The 15,373-nt window shown below is 38.9% G+C and overlaps 1 protein-coding gene and 1 pseudogene across 2 annotated transcripts in view; one reads left to right on the plus strand and one right to left on the minus strand.

Annotated features, from left to right (window-relative positions):
- The window catches only part of LOC307195531 (A-kinase anchor protein 7-like), a 143,234-nt gene that overhangs the window by 37,467 nt on the left and 90,394 nt on the right, over positions 1-15,373 (plus strand). The window lies entirely within an intron of this gene.
- LOC307195532 (ubiquitin-like domain-containing CTD phosphatase 1) lies at positions 1,665-3,252 on the minus strand (annotated as a pseudogene). Its single transcript has one exon. The product of its transcript is annotated as a ubiquitin-like domain-containing CTD phosphatase 1 (transcript).

Genomic DNA, 15,373 nt, shown 5'->3' on the forward strand with positions numbered 1-15,373 from the left:
GAAAATAGAATGGCACTCTGTCTACTCATATTATCACTTACTTTTAATTTTGTGTGTATATTGTTGTTTTGGATTATGTTTTTTATTTTTTAATTTTTTTTAGCTGCGTCCTGCAGCATGCGGGATCTTAGTTCCCCACCAGGGATCGAACCCGTGCCCCCTGCAGTGGAAGCACGGAGTCCTAACCACTGGACCGCCAGGGAATTCCCTGGATTATAGTTTTTATGCAATTTTATAAGAAATCTAAATATTTGAATATGTATATGGAAAATTTCAGTGAAGTTTAGTTGAGCCTCAATTTGTGTAGAGTTCAGATAGTCCAGATGTTCAATACATGGAATTTTTGTTAATATTTTACTTCATTAGATTTATTTTTAAAAGAATGCCTCAGGATTAGTATTGCTTTAGTCCAACAGGATCAGTAAATAATGTCATTTGTTTTTGTGTCATATTTTATAAACTTTTTCAAATATATTACAACTTTCAGAAGAATATATTCCATTGACCAGGGTAATACATTTCTTAGATTATTGTTATAAACTATGTATATGTGTATGCTTATACAAGAATATTAAACTCTTATTTGTTCAACATAAAGGAGGCAGAGCTAGTTGACTTAATCGAAAGAAGGAAATTTTTTTTTTTTAAGAAAAGGAATTTATTGTTTACATCACGGAAATAGTCCCCCGTAAGAACAATACGTACCGTATTTATTTGAAAGAATCAGATTCCTTTCAGATAGAAAACTGTATAAAGCAATACTGTCAACACAAAACAGTGGTCATATTACATATCTACAGGCATAAGCATTGCAAATAAATTTTTCTTTTTAATCTTATGGCTAGATATTTTCACTGCAACACAGTGTTTGCACTTAGAGAAGACAGAGCTGGAACAGGACAAAAACTTTTTGTTCATGCTTTTTAGGGCTGAACCAGCGATACGTCCCATTTCAAAATGTACTGCCTTTAACTGCTTTTAGGACAGTGGTTTTAGGCAGGAGTGCTTCTACTTGGCTAGCACAAAGAAACACACTCTTGTTCCTTAGTTTCATTCCTCATTCTCATGTTTTTTGTTTCTCACACTGTGACATATCTATCAGAGCAGACATTTTACAGTTTTGCTTAAAGAACACTGACACACATACACACCAAACTGAGACAGCTCAGAATTTAGAGATGTTAAGTAGTGAAGTAATAAGAGAAATTGTGTTTATGACAAAGGAATAAGAAAAACTCTCAGTGGTTTTAAGCATACCAAACTAGGTTTCTTACTAAAAACTTTTCTTATTTTGGTTTTAAAAATAGTATTTTCAGATTGGGTTTGGGCTTAGATAAAAACACAGTGAGACAAAAACACAAGACATACTTGTTTCCAAAGTCACAAAATGACATTGTTAAGTATACGTTTTTGTCCACTTTTTGTGTGTGTGTGTGTGGAAAAAAACTCAGTACTCTATGCTGGAGAAAATGTTTTTCAGGAGTTACAGTATATTCCTACAGGGGGAAAAAGGTTTTCTTTTTTTTTTTTTTGCATATCGCTGTGATCTTCAAAAAACATAAAATTAAATTTACAAAAAACTGGAAGACCAAGTATAAGCAGTCTGGTATTTACTGCAATGTACAGCACTGTCATAATGATCTTTAGCATAAAAGCGAAAAGAAATTCATGGATCTCAAGCATCTTCAGTAACTGCCAGTATAGCTTGGAACTACTGTCCTTGCTTCTTTGAGAGATACCTTTCCCAATATTTGTGATTTAGGTCCAAAAAGTCATCTAACTTTGCTGTTTCCTTGAGGTACTGGGTTAATTTTAAAAGTTCTTTGTCTTTATCTCGATTTAAGTGTGCTTTCATAAAAGGTCTTAGCTTTAGTCCATTCTGTGGGTTCATTAGAAAATTTCTTCCTATGTCATCAAACATGATGGGTTTTTTTGCTGTAAAACTCTGAAAACTTTCCCCATATAACACCAAGAGGCTTTACATCTATTAATCCTCTCCTTGGAGTATGCACTGTTATCATAGCAGCACTGTCCAACATGAAGATAATCTTGTAATTTGCATTTGTACTCACTCCCAGCTCTTTCATTTTAGCTTCAATCCACTTCAGATCAGATAACAATGTCATAATCCTCATATGCAGATGTTAGGAATTCATGAAGATATGGCCACATTAATTCGATCCCAGTATCTGCACAAGAGACTATGGTCAAATAATATATAATCAACACCTAGTACCAAAGGTTTTTTCCCTTCCCTGGGAGGATTCAAAATTTCCACTTTGTACTCTTTTACTCTGTGGGAAATTTTCAGTAGGTTTTCCTCCCTATTTTCTGCTTCAACTACTTCATCTTCAATATCAGAGTCGTTAACAACATCATCATTGTCAGGAGGTGGACCTAAGGCATCTTCCAAGCTCTCCTCATGAGTTCCCATCATCATGATTTTAGTATTTGGTTCCAGTTTGAGAGCTCCAAGCTTAACATAATTTTCTGCAGGTTTGCCTTTAACTTTGAGTCCAAGTAACTTGTGACATTTTGGTAACACTCCCGTAAGGATCTTGAGAAATTGAGATCTAGCGCAGTATCATCTTCTGAAAGTGTGGTCACTGAATATTCCTGTCTACCCCATTTTACAATGATAGGAAGAGCCATCCTTGAAACATACGATGAGGCAGCTTGCATTCAGGAAAAGATACCTGGAGCACGGCGGAACCGGCAGCAGCCCAGGAAAAATTTTTAAAGAACATAACTTTAATTATTAAAGTGTTGATAAAGAAGTTAAGTTTAAGTATATGTTATGAAGTGAAACTAACTTGAAAAATAGTTGAAAATTATAGTTCATGAATAGTCTGATTTACCTAATTTTCATAGAGTTTTTCAATTTTCAAGTTAAAAGAAACAAATTCTTAAAATATTTCACAGTTGTTACGAAAAAAGGACTGAATTTTAGATACTAATATTTGAACTCGTTGTTGAAAATTTACAGGGTAAAGAGTAATTTAGAATTAATGTGTAATATTGAAGAAAATTATTATGCATTTTGAACTAATAAAGTCTGAATTGATGCGTTAGTAACTGTTATTTTTGGTAGATGCCTGTGGACTGAAGAGACCACGCCCATCTTTTTTTTTCTTTAATAATTTTTATTGGGATATAGTTGATTTACAATGTTGTGTTAGTTTTAGGTGTACAGCAAAGTGAATCTGATATACATATACATAGATCCACTCTTTTTTAGGTTTGTTTCCCATATAGGCCATTACAGAGTATTGAGTAGAGTTCCCTGTGGTATACAGTAGGTATTAGTTATCTGTTTTATATATAGTAGTGTGTATGTGTCAATCCTAGTCTTCCAGTTTATCCCTCCCCCACCCCGTAACTGTAAGTTTATTTTCTACATCTGTAACTCTATTTCTGTTTTGTAGATAAGTTCATTTGCAGCCTTTGTAAAGATTAGTTATCTATTTTATATATAGTAGTGTGTATATATCCATCCCAATCTCCCAATTTATCCCTCCCCACCTCTTTCCCACTTGGTAACAATAAGTTTGTTTTCTAAATCTGTGACTCCATTTCTGTTTTGTAAGTTCATTTGTACCATTTTTTTAGATTCCACATATAAGTGATATCATATGGTATTTGTCTTTCTCTGTCTGACTTCACTCAGTATGACAATCTCTAGGTCCATGCATGTTGCTGTAAATGGAATTATTTCATCCTTTTTCATGACTGAATAATATTCCATTGTATAAATGTACCACATCTTCTTTTTTTTTTCTTGCGGTACGTGGGCCTCTCACTGTTGTGGCCTCTCCCGTTGCGGAGCACAGGCTCCGGACGCGCAGACTCAGCGGCCGTGGCTCATGGGCCCAGCCGCTTCGTGGCATGTGGTATCTTCCTGGACTGGAGCATGAACCCGTGTCCCCTGCATCGGCAGGTGGACTCTCAACCACTGTGCCACCAGGGAAGCCCCCACATCTTCTTTATTCATTCCTCTGTCAGTGGACATTTAGGTTGCTTCCGTTTCCTGGCTATTGTACGGAAACACAAAAGACCACGAATAGCCAAAGCAATCTTGAGAAGGAAAAAAGGAGCTGGAGGAATCGGGCTCCCTGACTTCAGACTATGCTACAGAGCTACAGTAATCAAGACAATATGGTACTGGCACAAAAACAGAAATATAGATCAATGGAACAGGATAGAAAGCCCAGAGATAAACCCACACACATATGGTCACCTTATCTTTGATAAAGGAGGCAAGAATATACAATGGAGAAAAGACAGTCTCTTCAATAAGTGGTGCTGGGAAAACTGGACAGCTACATATAAAAGAATGAAATTAGAACACTCCCTAACACCATACACAAAAATAAACTCAAAATGGATTAGAGACCTAAATGTAAGACTGGACACTATGAAACTCTTAGAGGAAAACATAGGAAGAACACTCTCTGACATAAATCACAGCAAGATCTTTTTCAATCCACCTCCTAGTGTAATGAAAATAGAAACAAAAAGACCACGCCCATTTTTGCGCACTGTGTACATGTAGGTTTATGGTGGTAGCCGCTTGAGGGAGCTGGTATACAGCAGCCAAGACTGTGTCTCAGCTTACTACCTTGACCTTGAGTGATCCTGTTTTTCCAGAATAAAAAGCACCTTCTGCTTTCCAAGCAGTACACAACAGCTCATAGAGCTAAGAAGGTATTGAAAATTAGGCATTTACATGTCATTTCTCCACATTTTACAGTGATGAAATTGCACTGGAAGCTTTTTGCATAGAAATGAATGTGATTTCATTCATTTTTTTGTGTGAAATGTAATTTTGTTAAGAAGTGTATTAGATTGAGAGATTGCTAAAAATTTAGCCTGCTGGGATTATAATAGTCCTTGCAAATCTTTTTTTTTTAAATGAGAAAAATGTGCTTGTTTAGCATGATAAAAGATTCCAAGTGCATTTATCTCATAAAAGGAAAAATGAAAGGTTTTCAGGGTGTTCATTTGAACATTACTCTTTCTCTTATTATGACCGTCATGTTCCCCAAAAGATGGAGAGTATATGCCCTGTGTTTCTGCTCCTTGTGGGGATTCTGTTCAGTTGCTGGTATCTTCGGGCCTTTTTCTAAGCTGTTCTGCTCTTGCACTTCTAACCACCACCGGCAGATGGGCATCCCAGCAGCCTGCTGACCCTTCCCCTTAATGGCTGGACTAAGCTGTCTTCAGAGACATCAGCACACCTTAGCCACACATCATTTAGAACTAAGCAAAGACAAGCTTTTCTCCCCAGCCAGAATGTCTGAATCACAGCCCCGCTCCCTAGAGGGCCCTCAGAGCCTCTTGTTGTACGCCCTGCCTCTGTGCAGGCCCTCAGGCACAAATCCTCATACTTCTTCTCCCCACTCACCTCTCTTTTTACCCTTTCCATTGTCCCGTATAGGGACAAATTGTTTTTCCTTCTGCCCTCCTAGATTCTCCCCCAGGGACCCTGTAGACTTAGACTGACAACAGATTAAAAAGGGAAAAGCAAAGAGTTTAGTAATGTGTCCAGTACACATCACATGGGTGAAACCTCAATGAAGAGTAACTCACGGGGGTGGCTAGAATGTGGGCTCATATAGCATCTTAACAGAAGAATAATAAATTTGTAGAGAAGTGACAAGACAAAGGAAAAGGGTTTTAAGCTTTCAGGGTGGGCAGACTTGGGGGGGGGGCCTCTAATGGAGTAAGGTTTGGTGTATAGGTCCACCTTGGCCATACAAATTCCCCAGGAGAGGGGACTTTTGGCAGTCCTCATTTTTCACAAGTGTCTGCTTTTGGTCAGACAAGGGAAGCTCTGGGAAAGTTTCTTTTTGCATCTATTGATTCTCTTTGTCTCTAGCTCAAAATATGTCTTATGCCCAAGTGGCACATTTTGGGGTGGCATATTCCCTATATCTCTTATTTTACTTGATTTTCAATCAAACACTTAAATGGATTTACTTTATGCTGGATATTATTCTAATCATCTTACAAATGTTAACCCTTTCAATCTTAACAACTGTGTGAGACAGGGATGATTGTCATCACCCCCGTTTTACAGTTGGGAATCTGAGGCAAAAGAGGCTAAATAATTTGTTAGTAAGTGGTAGAGTCAGGACGCAAATCCAGGCAGTCTGGCTCCATATTCTGTTTTCCTTTTTTTTTTTTTTAACATCTTTGTTGGAGTATAATTGCTTTAAAATGGTGTGCTAGTTTCTGCTGTATAAAAAAGTGAATCAGCTATACATATACATATATCCCCATATCTCCACCCTCTTGCGTCTCCCTCCCACCCTCCCTATCCCACCCCTCTAGGTGGTCACAAAGCACCGAGCTGATCTCCCTGTGCTATGAGGCTGCTTCCCACTAGCTATCTATTTTACATTTGGTAGTGTATATATGTCCATGCCACTCTGTCACTTTGTCCCAGCTTACCCTTCTCCCCTTCCCGTGTCCTCAGGTCCATTCTCTATGTCTGTGTCTTTTTTCCTGTCCTGCCCCTAAGTTCTTCAGAACCTTTTTTTTTTTTTTTGATTCCATATATATGTGTTAGCATACGGTATTTGTTTTTCTCTTTCTGACTTAATTCACTCTGTATGAGAGACTTGAGGTCCATCCACCTCACTACAAATAACTCAGTTTCGTTCCTCCTTATGGCTGAGCAATATTCCATTGTATATATGTGCCACATCTTCTTTATCCATTCATCTGTCAGTGGAAACTTAGGTTGCTTCCATGTCCTGGCTATTGTAAATAGAGCTGCAATGAACATTGTGGTAAAAGACTCTTTGAATTATGGTTTTCTCAGGGTATATGCCCAGTAGTGGGATTGCTGGGTCTTATGGTAGTTCTATTTTTAGTTTCTTGAGCAACCTCCATACTGTTCTCCATAGTAGCTGTATCAATTTACATTCCCACTAACAGTGCAACAGGGTTCCCTTTTCTCCATACCCTCTCCAGCATTTATTGTTTGTAAATTTTTTGATGATGGCCATTCTGACCGGTGTGAGGTGATACCTCATTGTAGTTTATTTTTTAATTAATTAATTTTTGGCTGCATTGGGTCTTTATTGCTGCACACGGGCTTTTTCTAGTTGCAGTGAGCGGAGGCTACTCTTCGCTGCGGTGTGCAGGCTTCTCATTGTGGCGGCTTCTCTTATTGCGGAACACGGGCTCCAGGCGTGGCGCACGGGCTTTGGTAGTTGTGGCATGCGGGCTCAGTAGCTGTGGCTCACGGGCTCTAGAGCGCAGGCTCAGTAACTGTGGCTTACGGGCTTAGTTGCTCCACGGCATGTGGGATCTTCCTGGACCAGGGCTTGAACCCATGACCCCTGCATTGGCAGGCGGATTCTTAACCACTGCGCCACCAGGAAATTCCTCATTGTAGTTTTGATTTGCATTTCTCTAATGATTAGTGACGTTGAGCATCCTTTCATGTGTTTGTTGGCAATCTGTAAATCTTCTTTGGAGAAATGTCTATTTAGATCTTCTGCCCGTTTTTGGATTGGGTTCTTTGTTTTTCTGTTATTGAGCTGCATGAGCTGCCTGTATATTTTGGAGATTAATCCTTTGTCAGCTGCTTCACTTGCAAATATTTTTTCCCATTCTGAGGGTTGTCTTTTTATTTTGTTTATGGTTCCCTTTGCTGTGCAAAAGCTTTTAAGTTTCATTAGGTCCCATTTGTTTATTTTTGTTTTTATTTCCATTTCTCTAGGAGGTGGGTCTAAAAGGATCTTGCTGTGATTTATGTCATAGAGTGTTCTGCCTATGTTTTCCATTACGAGTTTTATAGTGGGCTTCCCTGGTGGTGCAGTGGTTGAGAGTCTGCCTGCCGATGCAGGGGACATGGGTTCGTGCCTCGGTCCGGGAAGATACCACATGCCGTGGAGCAGCTGGGCCCATGAGCCATGGCCGCTGAGCCTGTGCATCCGGAGCCTGTGCTCCACAATGGGAGAGGCCACAACAGTGAGAGGCCTGCGTACCGCAAAAAACAAAAACAAAAAACAACAACAGAAAAGAGTTTTATAGTGTCTGGCCTTACATTTAGGTCTTTAACCCATTTTGAGTTTATTTTTGTGTATGGTGTTAGGGAGTGTTCTAATTTCATTCTTTTATATGTAGCTGTCCAGTTTTCCCAGCACCACTTATTGAAGAGGCTGTCTTTTCTCCATTGTGTATTCTTGCCTCCTTTAAAAACAGTAAGGTGACCGTATGTTTGTTGGTTTATCTCTGGTCTTTCTATCCTGTTGCATTGATCTATATTTCTGTTTTTGTGCCAGTACCATACTGTCTTGATTACTGTAGCTTAGTAGTATAGTCTGAAGTCAGGGAGCCTGATTCCTCCAGCTCCGTTTTTCTTTCTCAAGATTGCTTTGGCTATTTGTGGTCCTTTGTGTTTCCATACAAGTTGTGAAAAGTTTTTTTCTCGTTCTGTAAAAAATGCCATTGGTAGTTTGATAGGAATTGCATTGAATCTGTAGATTGCTTTAGGTAGTATATTCATTTTCACAGTGTTGATTCTTCCAGTCCAAGAACATGGTATATCTCTCCATCTGTTTGTATCATCTTTAATTTCTTTCATCAGTGTCTTACAGTTTTCTGCATACAGGTCTTTTGTCTCCTTAGGTAGGTTTATTCCTAGGTATTTTATTCTTTTTATTGCAGAGGTAAATGGGAGTGTTTCCTTAATTTCTCTTTCAGATTTTTCATCATTAGTGTATGCAAGAGATTTCTGTGCATTAATTTTATATCCCGTTACTTTACCAAATTCATTGATTAGCTCTAGTAGTTTTCTGGTAGTATCTTTGGGATTCTCTATGTATAGTATCATGTCATCTGCAAACAGTGACAGTTTTACTTCTTTTCCGATTTGGATTCCTTTTATTTCTTTTTCTTCTCTGATTGCTGTGGCTAAAACTTCCAAAACCATGGTGAATAATAGTGGTGAGAGTAGGCAGCCTTGGCTTGTTCCTGATCTTAGTGGAAGTGGTTTCAGTTTTTCACCATTGAGAATGATGTTGGCTGTGGGTTTGTCATATATGGCCTTTATTATGTTGAGGTAAGTTCCGTCTATGCCTACTTTCTGGAAAATTTTTTTTTTCTTTTTTTTTTTTTAACATCTTTATTGGGGTATAATTGCTTTACAATGGTGTGTTAGTTTCTGCTTTATAACAAAGTGAATCAGTCATACATAAACATATGCTCCCATATGTCTTCCCTCTTGCGTCTCCCTCCCTCCCACCCTCCCTATCCCACCCCTCCAGGCTGTCACAAAGCACCAAGCCAATATCCCTGTGCCATGCGGCTGCTTCCCACTAGCTATCTACCTTACTATGTTTGTTAGTGTGTATATGTCCATGACTCTCTTTCGCCCTGTCACAGCTCACCCTTCCCCCTCCCCATAACCTCAAGTCCGTTCTCTAGGAGGTCTGCGTCTTTATTCCTGCCTTACCCCTAGGTTCTTCATGACATTTTTTTTTTCTTAAATTCCATATATATGTGTTAGCATACGGTATTTGTCTTTTTCTTTCTGACTTACTTCACTCTGTATGACAGACTCTAGGTCTATCCACCTCATTACAAATAGCTCAATTTCGTTTCTTTTTATGGCTGAGTAATATTCCATTGTATATATGTGCCACATCTTCTTTATCCATTCATCCGATGATGGGCACTTAGGTTGTTTCCATCTCCGGGCTATTGTAAATAGAGCTGCAATGAACATTTTGGTACATGACTCTTTTTGAATTTTGGTTTTCTCAGGGTATATGCCCAGTAGTGGGGTTGCTGGGTCATATGGTAGTTCTATTTGTAGTTTTTTAAGGAACCTCCATACTGTTCTCCATAGTGGCTGAACCAATTCACATTCCCACCAGCAGTGCAAGAGGGTTCCCTTTTCTCCACACCCTCTCCAGCATTTATTGTTTCTAGATTTTTTGATGATGGCCATTCTGACTGGTGTGAGATGATATCTCATTGTAGTTTTGATTTGCATTCCTCTAATGATTAATGATGTTGAGCATTCTTTCATGTGTTTGTTGGCAGTCTGTATGTCTTCTTTGGAGAAATGTCTGTTTAGGTCTTCTGCCCATTTTTGGATTGGGTTGTTTGTTTTTTTGTTATTGAGCTGCATGAGCTGCTTGTAAATTTTGGAGATTAATCCTTTGTCGGTTGCTTCATTTGCAAATATTTTCTCCCATTCTGAGGGTTGTCTTTTGGTCTTGTTTATGGTTTCCTTTGCTGTGCAAAAGCTTTCAAGTTTCATTAGGTCCCATTTGTTTATTTTTGTTTTTATTTCCATTACTCTAGGAGGTGGGTCAGAAAGGATCTTGCTGTGATTTATGTCATAGAGTGTTCTGCCTATGTTTTCCTCTAAGAGTTTGATAGTTTCTGGCCTTACATTAAGGTCTTTAATCCATTTTGAGCTTATTTTTGTATATGGTGTTAGGGAGTGATCTAATCTCATACTTTTAAAAGTACCTGTCCAGTTTTCCCAGCACCACTTATTGAAGAGGCTGTCCTTTCTCCACTGTACATTCCTGCCACCATTATCAAAGATAAGGTGTCTGGAAAGTTTTTATCATAAATAGGTGTTGAATTTTGTTGAAAGCTTTTTCTGCATCTATTGAGTTTATCATATGGTTTTTCTCCTTCAATTTGTTAATATGGTTTATCACATTTATTGATTTGCATATACTGAAGAATCCTTGCATTCCTGGGATAAACCCCACTTGATCATGGTGTATGATCCTTTTAATGAGCTGTGGATTCTGTTTGCTAGTATTTTGTTGAGGACTTTTGCATCTATGTTCATCAGTGATATTGGTCTGTAGTTTTCTTTTTTTGAGGCATCTTTGTCCATTTTTGGTATCAGGGTGATGGTGGCCTTGTAGAGTGAGTTTGGGAGTGTTCCTCCCTCTGCTGTGTTTTGGAAGAGTTTGAGAAGGATAGGTGTTAGCTCTTCTCTAAATGTTTGATAGAATTCGCCTGTGAAGCCTGGGTCCTAGGCTTTTGTTTGTTGAAAGATTTTTAATCACAGTTTCAACTTCAGTGCTTGTGATTGGCCTGTTTATATTTTCTATTTCTTCCTGGTTCAGTCTTGGGAGGTTGTGCTTTACTAAGAATTTGTCCATTTCTTCCAGGTTGTCCATTTTATTGGCATAGAGTTGCTTGTTGTAATCTCTCATGATCCTTTGTATTTCTGCAGTGTCAGTTGTTACTTCTCTTTTTTCATTTCTAATTCTATTGATTTGAGTCTTCTCCCTTTTTTTCTTGATGAGTCTGGCTAAAGGTTTATCAATTTTGTTTATCTTCTCAAAGAGCCAGCTTTTAGTTTTATTGATCTTTGCTATTATTTCCTTCATTTCTTTTTTTAATTTAACTTATTTATTTTTGGCTGCATGGGGTCTTCGTTGCTGTGTGCAGGATTTCTCTAGTTGTGGTGAGTGGGGTCCACTCCTTGTTGCGGTGCATGGGCTTCTCATGGCAATGGCTTCTCTTGTTGTGGAGCACCGGCTCTAGGCACGTGGGCTCCAGTAGTTGTGGCTCCCGGGCTCAGTAGTTGTTGCTCACAGGCTCGGTAATTATGGCGCATGGGCTTAGTTGCTCTGCGGCATGTGGGATCTTCCTGGACCAGGGCTTGAACCCGTGTCCCCTGCATTGGCATGTGGATTCTTAACCACTGCACTACCAGGGAAGTCCCTCCTTCATTTCTTTTTCATTTATTTCTGATCTGATCTGTATGATTTCTTTCCTTCTGCTAACTTTGGGGTTTTTTTGTTCTTCTTTCTCTAATTGCTTTAGATGTAAGGTTAGGTTGTTTATTTTAGATGTTACTTGTTTCTTGAGGTAGGATTGTATTGCTGTACAGTTCCTTCTTAGAACTGCTTTTGCTGTATCCCATAGGTTTTGGGTTGTCGTGTTTTCATTGTCATTTGTTTCTAGGTATTTTTTGAATTCCTCTTTGATTTCTTCAGTGATCTGTTGGTTGTTTAGTACTGTAGTTTTTAGCCGCCATGTGTTCGTATTTTTTACAGAATTTTTCCTGTAATCGATGTCTAGTCTCATAGCCTCGTGGTCAGAAGAGGTACTTGATATGGTTTCAGTTTTCTTAAATTAACCAAGGCTTGATTTGTCACCGAAGATATTATCTGTCCTGGAGAAGGTTCCATGAGCTCTTGAGAAGAAAGTATATTCTGTTGCTTTTGGATGGAATGTCCTATAAATATCAGTTAAGTCCATCTTGTTTAATATGTCATTTAAAGCTTGTGTTTCCTTATTTATTTTCATTTTGGATGATCTGTCCATTGGTGAAAGTGGGGTCTTAAAGTCCCCTACTATGATTGTGTTACTGTCCATTTCCCCCTTTATGGCTGTTAGCAGTTGCCTTAAGTATTGAGGTGCTCCTATTTTGGGTGCATAAATATTTACAATTGTTATATCTTTTTCTTGGATTGATCCCTTGATCATTATGTAGTGTCCTTCTTTGTCTCTTGTGATAGTGTTTATTTTAAAGTCTGTTTTGTCACTCCAGCTTTCTTTTGATTTCCACTGGCATGGAATATCTTTTTCTATCCCCTTACTTTCAGTCTGTATGTGTCTCTAGGTCTGAAGTGGGTCTCTTGGGGACAGCATATATACAGGTCTTGTTTTTGTATCCACTCAGCTAATCTGTGTCTTTTGGTGGGAGCATTTAGTCCATTTACATTTAAGGTAGTTATTGATATGTGTGTTTCTATTACCATTTTCTTAATTGTTTTGGGTTTGTTATTGTAGGTCTTTTCCTTCTCTTGTGTTTCCTGCCTAGAGAAGTTCCTTTAGGAGTTGTTGTAAAGTTGATTTGGTGGCGCTGAATTCTCTTAGCTTTTGCTTATCTGTAAAGGTTTTAATTTCTCCATCGAATCTGAATGAGATCCTTGCTGAGCAGAGTAATCTTGGTTGTAGGTTTTTCCCTTTCATCACTTTAAATTTGTCCTGCCACTCCCTTCTGGCTTGCAGAGTTTCTGCTGAAAGATCAGCTGTTAACCTCATGGGGATTCCCTTGTATGTTATTTGTTGCTTTTCCTTTGCTGCTTTTAATATTTTTTCTTTGTATTTAATTTTTGATAGTTGATTAATATGTGTCTTGGCATGTTTCTCCTTGAATTTATCCTGTATGGGACTCTCTGTGCTTCCTGGACTTGATTGACTATTTCCTTTCCCATATTAGGGAAGTTTTCAGCTACAGTCTCTTTAAATATTTTCTCAGTCCCTTTTTTTCTCTTCTTCTGGGACCCCTATTATTCGAATGTTGGTGCGTTTAATGTTGTCCCCGAGGTCTCTGAAACTGTCGTCAATTCTTTTCATTTTTTTTTTCTTTATTCTGCTGTGCAGTGGTTATTTCCAGTATTTTATCCTCCAGGTCACTTATCCATTCTTCTGCCTCAGTTATTCTGCTATTGATTCCTTCTAGAGAGTTTTAAATATCATTTATTGTGTTGTTCATCATTGTTTGTTTGCTCTTCTTCTAGGTCCTTGTTAAATGTTTCGTGTATTTCCTCCATTCTGTTTTTAAGATTTTGGATCATCTTTGCTATCATTACTCTGAATTCTTTTTCAGGTAGACTATTTCCTTTTCATTTGTTTGGTCTGGTGAGATTTACCTTGCTCCTTCATCTGCTGTGTATTTCTCTGTCTTCTCATTTTGCTTAGCTTACTGTGTTTGGTGTCTCCTTTCTGCAGGTTGCAGGTTCGTAGTTCCCTTTGTTTTTGGTGTCTGTCCCCAGTGGGTAAGTTTGTTTCAGTGGGTTGTGTAGGCTTCCTGGTGGAGGGGACTCGTGCCTGTGTTCTGGTGGATGAGGCTGGATCTTGTCTTTCTGGAGGGCAGGACCATGTCCGGTGTTGTGTTTTGGGGTGTCTGTGAACTTATTATGACTTTAGGCAGCCTCTCTGCTAATGGGTGGGGTTGTGTTCCTGTCTTGCTAGTTGTTTGGCATAGAATGTCCAGCACTGTAGCTTGCTGGTCGTTGAGTGGAGCTGGGTCTTAGCATTGAGATGGAGATCTCTGGGAGAGCTTTCGCTGTTTGATATTACATGGGGCCAGGAGGTCTCTGGTGGACCAATGTCCTGAACTCTTCTCTCCCACCTCGGAGACTCAGGCCTAACCCTCTGGTGGAGTACCAAGACTCTGTCAGCCACCCAGAAAAGCTAGAACATGCTGAGGTTGTATAGAATATTCCTTGCAGCTCCTTTCTTTTGGAAGCCTTTTGATCTGCACTCTGCTTCTCCCTCCTTCTCTACTGTCTTCTTACAAATAACCTGGACTTTCCACCAGGGGTGTTGAAGAGAAGACACATGGATCTACGCAGATCTCAGCAACCTCAACACATGATTTTCTTACTTTCCTTGGCAGAGAAATTTCATCTTTTCACTTCAGGGAAGCACTTTACGCCTTCTCTTTGGCGTATCTGAATTGCCAGTGTCACTCCTCTGGCACTTTGAGGCCATTATTAAGTAATATCAGGGTCACTTGAACATAAGCACTGCAGTATCGCGAGGCGTGAAGTGACAAACCTGTGTTCTTTTTTTAACAGTATTATTTATTATAACGTATGTGTGATATACAGTCTACATAAAGAAGAATATTTGGTACAGAATAAATGCCCAGTTAAGAAATGTTAGCTACCATTATCATTGTCATGAAACAGTCTCCGAAAGCATTACTTTTACTGGTTGTATAATATTCTGTTGCATTATAATTTATTTTACTATTCCCCTCTTGTTAGATTTTTTTTAATTGAGCTATAATTGATTTATAACATTATATTTGTTTCTGGTGTTCAACATAATGGTTTGATACTTGTATATACTGCAAAATGATCACCACAGTAAATCTAGTTAACATCCGTCAGCACACATAGTTATAAAATTTTTTTTCTTGTGATGAGAATGTTTAAGATTTACTCTTTTAACAGCCTTCAAATATGCAAGATAGTAGTATTAAGTATGGGCAGCGTGGTGTACATTACATCCCCAGGACTTATTTTTTTAATAAGTGGCTGTTTGCATCTTTTGACCTCCTTCACCCATCTTGCCACTCCCACCAGATCATGTGTTCATAATCACTATGCTGGTCTGTTACACTGTCAATGAACAACGGGACTCCTAACCAGTGTCCGGGAGCACCCCCTCTACCTTCCAGCCTAAGCTGAAGCCCGGCTCCAGTCCGAGATCATAGCTTCCTCGCTGTACCAAATGCCTCACACCATGGGACCCAGAAATGTCACCCACTTTCTCTTAGTTCTTTCTTGCTTTGGCCCTGTTTTGCCCTCACACAAAAGCCTTTTTTTATTGGTGGTTCATGGTGTCAGGTTTTGTT

Source organism: Stenella coeruleoalba (assembly GCF_951394435.1).
Source record: "Stenella coeruleoalba genome assembly, chromosome: 12".
In the NCBI taxonomy this organism is placed as follows: Eukaryota; Metazoa; Chordata; class Mammalia; order Artiodactyla; family Delphinidae; genus Stenella; species Stenella coeruleoalba.